The following is a 7,848-nucleotide window of genomic DNA, read 5'->3' on the forward strand; positions in this document are numbered from 1 at the left end:
TCTAGCTCTAAATAGATAAGGATGAGCATTGGAGATCTCTTGATATGATCATGATGAATATAAATATAAATGAATGAATGCATTTTTATTAAGGTCGCACCCCTTTGTGAGGTTGCCTACGTATCCGTTAGGAATCAGACCGAATGTAGCTCTAGCCGAACCTCGCACAAGTGTGTGTGTGTATACCTCAAAAAGGTCTTTTTAAGGGTTCTAACGTGGTTAGGCTAAAGGTTTGAAGAAGAAGGGGATAAAGGCTCAAGACCCTAGATAAGTCCCCAAGGTATGCAACCTTGCTTTTGAATTTTTGTATTATTATGCTTGAGGTTGCTCACTTTTGAGCTCTTCCATTTTTTTTTCTTTTTGCTCTTTTTTTTTTTGCCTTTGCATTTTTTTTATAAGTGTGGGCAATCCTGATCATGCGGTCTATCACTCACTTGACATTCATGTTACTCAGGCACGGTACCGAGCACTCGATAAGAAACGCAATCCAAGACGTCTTCTTATCAAAGACATGTTCATGTCAAAGACGTTGGAACACTTGCCCTTTTGTACACTTTTATTGTTTTTGCTATTTTAATCTTTTAATTCACTCAAGCTTTTGTTCTTTGAAAATTGCATAAGTTACACACCATCCCATCCCAAGGTTAGGTAGATGTGGGTTGAAGAAAGAAAGGTCTATCGTTAGACGAGGCTCAAAGTGGTTTATCAAAAAAGGATTGTATATTTGAAAGGTAAAAGATGATGTGGCTACAAGGGGTGCATCAAATCATTGGTATACCTTGTGCTTAGTTCGATAATGATTTTTTTTTTAAAATATGATGTAATGAAATGATCATATGTAAGAAAATAAATGCTCAAATTTATTAAAGGAAAAGAAAGAATGATCCTACAAAATAAATCTAAGAGGAATAAAAAGGTGTCTATGCTACACTTGTTGGGGAAGGGATAAATAAAAGAAATAGAAAAAAAGAGGTCACGAAATCTTGTCATTGGAGCTCGCCTTGTGTTGTTTGCTTTATCATCACTCGCTCTTCTTGCTAGCTGGAGGTATGGGAAGCTTGTTATTATCGATCAAATGTTGGATAGCCTCTTTTAGCTTCCAACAACTCTCAGTAGTATGACCCACTAGTGGAAAAAATCTCATTCGTAACAGGCTATTTGTAACGGGCAAAGCTTTGCCCGTTACAATTAAGATATTCGTAACGGGCAAAATAGTGTCCATTACAAATACTTATTTATTTGTAACGGGAAAAATAGTGTCCATTACAAATACGTATGTATTTGTAACGGACAAATTGGTGCCCGTTACAAATAAATAAGTATTCGTAACGGACACTATTTTGCCCGTTACAAATACTTGGCCCAACTTATAGTGAAGCCCATTAGGCTTTTTATTAGGGTTTCATGGCTTTCACCTCTTTCCCTCATTTCACGGCCGTCATTCACTCTCTCTCTCTTTCCTCTCATTTTGGCTGTCATTCACTCCCTCTCCTCTCCTCTCATTTCACGACCGTCATTCATCTCTTTCCCTCATTTCGAACTCAGTCCTTCTCTCCTCTCCTCCATCAATCTTAGAGAAAAAATAATTAAATTGGGGGTTTTGATTTGCTTTATAGATCCAAGGGTTTATTGACGGGGGTTGCGCCGGATCCTTCTCAAGGTCTTTCCTCAACGCAACCAGAAGAGACGGGGGATTGACGGGGGTTTCAAATTTGCGCAACAAATTCTGGGCAGCGTGTTGTTGTTCGTTGCGAGGAGATCACACTTTCTGGTGGTCTTGTTAGGCAGAAGATGAAGTATCTTTGTAAGAGGATGAACACCAAACCTTCTCATGGTCCTATTCATTTCTTGCTCCTTCTAAGATCTTCTGGCATACTGTTCGAGGGTACTTCCTGATTTTCTCTAGATTTTTTGTTTTTTGATCTATTTTGTTTGGTATTTTATATGTTTGATTGATACATGATGATATAGGATTGCTTCTATGTTTGAGAAATGTAATTTATTTCATGAATTTTTTGCGATTTTTTACTTAAATTATTTATGCTTGAAAATTGGATGTGAATTTATTTAGCTAAGTGTGATATTTAGAGGATAAAGTACTTATTTCTGCCTGTTTTTGACTAAATCATAGTGAATTTAAAGATGAAGTTTAATACTACTAATTAGGAGAAAATAGAAATAAAGGAAATTTTAAAGATATATATGCTTGTCAATTTGAATCAGCTCAAGACTTCAAGTTGATTATTCAGTAAGATCATCAGACATTCTTTATCATGAAAATGAAAATGAAAGCTGCGAAGCAACTCTGTGCTAAAGCATTGTAACATTGCTTGCTGAATCTCACACAACTGACCTGACAACTTTATGTATAAGATGATGATTATTATAATTTTTCCAATAACTCGAGGCATCACTCGGACCCAAAAATCAGTCCCTAGTATTCATAGTCATTTGTATAGTAAGTAAATGATACAGATACACAATTTGATAAATAAACTACTGTATTTATTCTTTATCAGTATGTGCAATTTGTGCTTTAACATGACAACAATGGAATCACATATGTGTGCCTCATCACAGTTAGTTAATGTGGTGTTGTTATTGACTAGTGTTTTTGTTGAATTAATCTAGTTGGAATTTAAGAGCTAAGGATGATTGATGTTTTGCTTGCAAATTTCAGAATCTCATGGAGGTAGCTTATCAGATGATGGAGTTTGGTTGACTGACTGTGATGAGGAAACAGATGAAGCTTTTTATTTGGATAGAGAAGGGAAAAGGAGACGTGAGGAATTCTAAAAGGTATGAGTCGATTTGTTAAAATTGTTGATTTTAATTTTTTAATATCTTGATTTTTCTGGTTTCCTTGTATTTATCTCTACACCACTTGTACCTAGCTGAGTGAAATTCTTTCTAATGATCTGATAGGCTAGATATCGTGATGGTTTATCGGCTGGAAAAAATGTTGCTGCACAAGAGGGTTTTAATCAGGGTTTCAAGGATTCCGTGATGATTGGTAACAAGTGGGGCATTGTTAGGGGTGTTACCAGGTAAAGAGCATCTAGGTAACTATGAGTTTTATGGTACCTTTCTATTTTTGGTGATGGTTTTTATGAGTCATTTGGTCCCTTGAATTTCTTAAAAGCTATCTTTCCTTAAAATTTATTCTTGTAATAAAAAATATACTCTAGAACTCTTAAAATTGATCATGTTTTTTTTGTTCTTCTATGAAGGGATGCTGGGGAAAAAGAGAAAATGAATGAGTGTTGAACGATTTAAGCCAATATAATCTTACCCTGGATTTCCACTCAATCTTTGGTCACCTCCATTGTGTATTTTACAGGATCACACACCTGTCCCTGTGCCCTTATAGGTAATTTGTGTTATTAATTCTCCCTCTGCCCCTTTTTGTTTTCTCGGGGCAATCTTTAAGCAACGAAAGTAGTACTTGTTTCAAAATAGAAGAAAAAGTTACGGAAATAAACTATGTTTGATTACAAAGACACACTTTGGCAGCCTAGCAATCAGCATAAGGATTTTGGAATATAATTTTCTGGTTTTTAACACTTTGTCTGAAGGATCACATAGTTGATGACACTCTCTTACAGTTTCAAAGCATTCAAAATATGGAATATAATTTTCTTGTCATTTATATTCATGAACTATGATGCTGCTACTTCCAGGACCGGAGTATATATTTTCCTATGTGTTTCTCCAACATTTTGTTTTGACATTTATCTGTTATCTTTGACATTATATCCAATCTGCAGGGTGTTGGCTAAGTGTAGGAAATAAAATAGATAAGTAAAGATTTAAAGAATTTGAATAATTGAATTGTAGATTGGTATTGATTTAGGGAGGTAGTTTTGATAATAGTCCGTATTTCATTTCTGCACTTATTAGCATGTCACCTTGAATTTAAGATATTTGTACTTTTGTGATACAATTATCTTACTTCCTGAGATCATATGAAGATAACATAATCTACCCTGTGAAGTGTTTGATTGAGCAAGTGCATCAAAAATCTTGCAGTGTAAAGAGTAATAAACTTTCTTTGTCAGAGCATCAACTTTGACATGAAAGAATTGTTAAACATTATCCTTGTCTATAAGGCCAACTCAAAACATATCTTTAATTCCATTTAAACCTTCTGTATGTTTAATTATGAAGGGAACCTATAGAGAAAGATGAGATATTTCCTGCTACAAGCAATCAAGAAGGTACTCCTTTACGAAAGCATACACATTAGAGTTCTGGACCTAAATTCAGAATGAGATCCGCTGAGATTGCTTCTACTTCTACAACACAAGAGAGAACTATAGGAAATTCTTTTAAGTCCGAAGCACAAGAGGAAACTACGAGAATTCTATCTACCACAGAAGATGTGAAGCATGTCACTGAGTAAGGTAACTTCTCACAATGTTTTAGCCTTTCTGTTCGAAATCAATTGTCTTATCATAGCCTTCAACCCTTACATTAATGACTGTTCTTGTTGATCAGCATTTCATCTAGAGGCTTTAAGTGTGGATTGCAACAATACTCAGATCACTCGCTCAGAATCAAGGGTTTATATAACTTCTACGAGTCAGGTATTGAATAAAATTTACACCTGTCTAAATCTTTTCAGATCCTTTGGCTACTATTACTTGCAAGGAAGTAGAAACCCTGTTCACTTTGATACCTCTGTATTTTTGACAGCACAACCAAAGTGATAACTCGACAATCATGTTTGAAGGACTTGAAATACGGTTTACTTTACTTCCAACGTTGCAAAAGGTATGGTCTAAGCATGGAAACTTGATAGAAAATATAATCATCTGTAAGAGCTGAGCATGGAATATTTTTTAATGAATTTTGTTTGTCTTCTAGTCTTCTGTTGTTTGTCGAAACGTATGACATGGAATTGAGAGTTCAAGTTTGTGTTTAGTTTTAAATAATCATCAGCTTTAATAGAATTCTAGCTTCATATAATAAGGGAAAAGGATGCCTTATAATTTTGTTGTTCAAAGTGTTGTGCCGAGTTAAAATTATTGCCTCTCATATTGAGTTTTTTTCTGACATTATATAGGAGGTCTAGCTTGAAGTAAATTTTCTTATAAGGTCAAGGTCGTTTTGAATCATTTATCCCCGGGATTATTGGTTATTGATGACGCTTTTCTCCTTTTTAAGTTTAGATAAGCCCTGTATTGACTATTCTATCTATTATAGATTTCATTTATGCCTATCCTTGTCTTAACTGCAAAATTATGTCCGGAAGGTGTTGAAGCTACTTTGTTTGCAACATTACAATAAAAAAATGGTTAAAAGGCAGGCATAGAAATGAAACCGTATCCTAAGAATGAACTAAAGAACAAATATTTGGCCCCCTTTTTTTCACTTCTGCTATTTCTTACTTAATGACTTGTGGCCTTTCAATCAACCTCTTATACCTTGATGTTCTGAAAAATCATCTATTTCTCTCTTTCTCTCTCTTATTTATTTACTTCCATGAATCTGGTCCAAATGCTAGGTTGTCCCTGCCATACCCTTTTGTTTGGTATAAGAAATTTGTAACCCCACAATAAAAATAACTTCCCTTCTTTTTTTCTATTTATAAGAAGGAAAAACTAAAACAAAAACAAAAATAATGCAAGTACCAATTTCTCAACTAAGATAACAACCTCCCTTGCACTAATTCATCCATCCTAAACAATGCTTAATCATCAATAAACTCGATTATTATCCCGGGATTTGTTATTGGTCGATCAATTGAGCTTTGTCAGTCTGGAAGATCAGGATTTTTGTTAGTGTCTCTGAATGTTAGCTTTCTCTTTGTGCCTGATGTACTTGGTTTATCAGTAGTAGTAGTTTGTTCAACTTCAGTAGTCAAGGTACGAGTACTTGGAATTTCCCTAGAACACAATCTCTGCATCAAGCTATAATAGGAAACCAATTGCTTCTCCTGCTGCTCCTTCTGTTGCTGCAGCATTACAATCATGTAAATAGAATCAGATTACAGTTGCTCCAATCTACTACATTTCACTCCAGACTTTGTTTTTGGTTGAGGTGAAAATTACCAAAAACAAAAGTCGAGTGGGGGGTTCAAGATTTTTTTTTGGTTGATGATTTGAGTTAGATCTCGATGATTTTCTACTTAGTTGATGTTTTCTATTTATATATTTTATTATAAAAGTTAGAGGAAACTTTGAAATGAATGTGAATTGTTTTGGATATCACGTGTTGATAAAGGTCTATACTACACAACCTTTGTTTTTTGTATTTTCTTTTAGATTATATTCACCTGGTTTGTACTAAAAGGGTTCCTGCTTTCTTGTTGTTTGATATCAGCAAGTGATGTGGATTTAGCAGTAATGTTGGACGAAAAAACTATCAGTCTCGATGAACTAGATGACTTTGCTCCAGAAGAAGGGATGATTCATGTAAATACTACATCTGTTGGAATGAAACCAAAAATAGCCGAAAACACCTATTTCTAAGGTTCTGCCCCCTCTTTTTTCTTATGCATATATACCTTTTATTACTTATGCTATTTTTAAGTATTGTTAATGCAATAATTTCTACCTATGCTTTGCTGGAAATTTAATCGTTTCAAGTGTTTACGTTTGACAAAATTAAAGATTGGGGACGTTTCAAGTGTTTTTGTGATTTTGATTTTTTTTTTTCTTTGATTGGATTAGGTGAGAAGGAAAACATTAACAATTGGGGACTTTTCTATGCTGCAGATGCTACTGTTATCGTTGCTGCTGTTTATGGTTGCTGCTTCTACTGTTGCTCTATGAAGCTATTTAAGCTATAATATTATTTACATTTTTTTAATCATTAACCTTTTACATTATTATGAGTTTGTAAGAAGTTTATAATTGTAAAATAAATTTGGTGTGTATGATATGATTGATAATATATATTTGTGCCATAAAAACAAATATTTGGATTTGGTGGGAAATATTATAGTTTATGTGAGTGGTGAAGGGATAAGAAATAGGGGTATTTGTAACTGGTACCTATATTGTGCCTGTTACAAATACCCCTAATATTTTGAATTTTCTAGACATTATTCGTAACGGGCAGGTGAAATGTCCATTACGAATAACTACTTATTCGTAACGGGCAGGTGAAAAGTCCGTTACAAATAAGTAGTTATTCGTAATGGACATTTCACATGCCCGTTACGAGTAAGTAGTTATTCGTAACGGGAATTTCACCTGCCCGTTACGAATAACTTTACCCATTTGTGTCTCCCCAAAAAATAACCCAGTGATGAGTACCTTTCACGTCGAATCATAATCGAATGAAGTGAAAGTGTGGAAAGTCTAGTGTTGCGGTTAGTTTTAATTCTTTTCTTTCTGTTTTTGAAAACCCATTTTAAGAAAATAGCCAATCCAGTTTGGTTTGGTCCATAGCAAGGGTCCAATAATAGAATAGTTGGATAGGGCTTGAAAAGAGCTTTCCAACGATATATTAAAAGCCTAATTCTGATGAATAATGAGGAAGTTATGGCCAAATTACTAAACTGGGTCCGGTTTGATCTTTATGTACGGCCCAATGATCTAGAGGAGGGCCTAATATTGATTTATCATTCCTAATGCAATTAGAATTGATTTTAGTCTTCTGAATTTTTCTAGAAGGTTCTTTTCATTCCTAATTTAATTAGCATTGATAAATTGACTTTGGTTGACTTTTTAGAGTTTTAATCAGAATAAAAGAAGTGTTTTTAAGGAAAATACGATTTTGCCTTTCTGTACGGTTAAATTTTATCAAAATTAAGAAAACTCGTGGAAACTGTTTTTAGCGCCTGACGACAGGATTAACGCCTAGCGCTAATGCTTGGCATCTGGCGCTAGCCTTAGCGTC

The 7,848-nt window shown here is 34.4% G+C and overlaps 1 long non-coding RNA gene across 3 annotated transcripts; it reads left to right on the forward strand.

Annotated features, from left to right (window-relative positions):
- Positions 1-1,436: 1,436 nt before the first annotated feature.
- Positions 1,437-6,940, forward strand: LOC145643045 (uncharacterized). Of its 3 annotated transcripts, none has more exons than XR_014115740.1 (9): positions 1,437-1,885; positions 2,681-2,799; positions 2,926-3,062; positions 3,231-3,370; positions 4,168-4,403; positions 4,498-4,586; positions 4,696-4,773; positions 6,325-6,474; positions 6,675-6,940. It is a non-coding gene; the product is annotated as an uncharacterized LOC145643045 (long non-coding RNA). The 3 variants fall into 3 exon arrangements; XR_014115739.1 differs by having other exon boundaries at positions 2,926-3,047; XR_014115741.1 differs by having other exon boundaries at positions 2,926-3,047; positions 6,720-6,940.
- Positions 6,941-7,848: the final 908 nt, after the last annotated feature.

This window comes from Chenopodium album, chromosome 1, assembly GCF_948465745.1.
Source record: "Chenopodium album chromosome 1, dcCheAlbu1.1, whole genome shotgun sequence".
Classification (NCBI taxonomy): Eukaryota; Viridiplantae; Streptophyta; class Magnoliopsida; order Caryophyllales; family Amaranthaceae; genus Chenopodium; species Chenopodium album.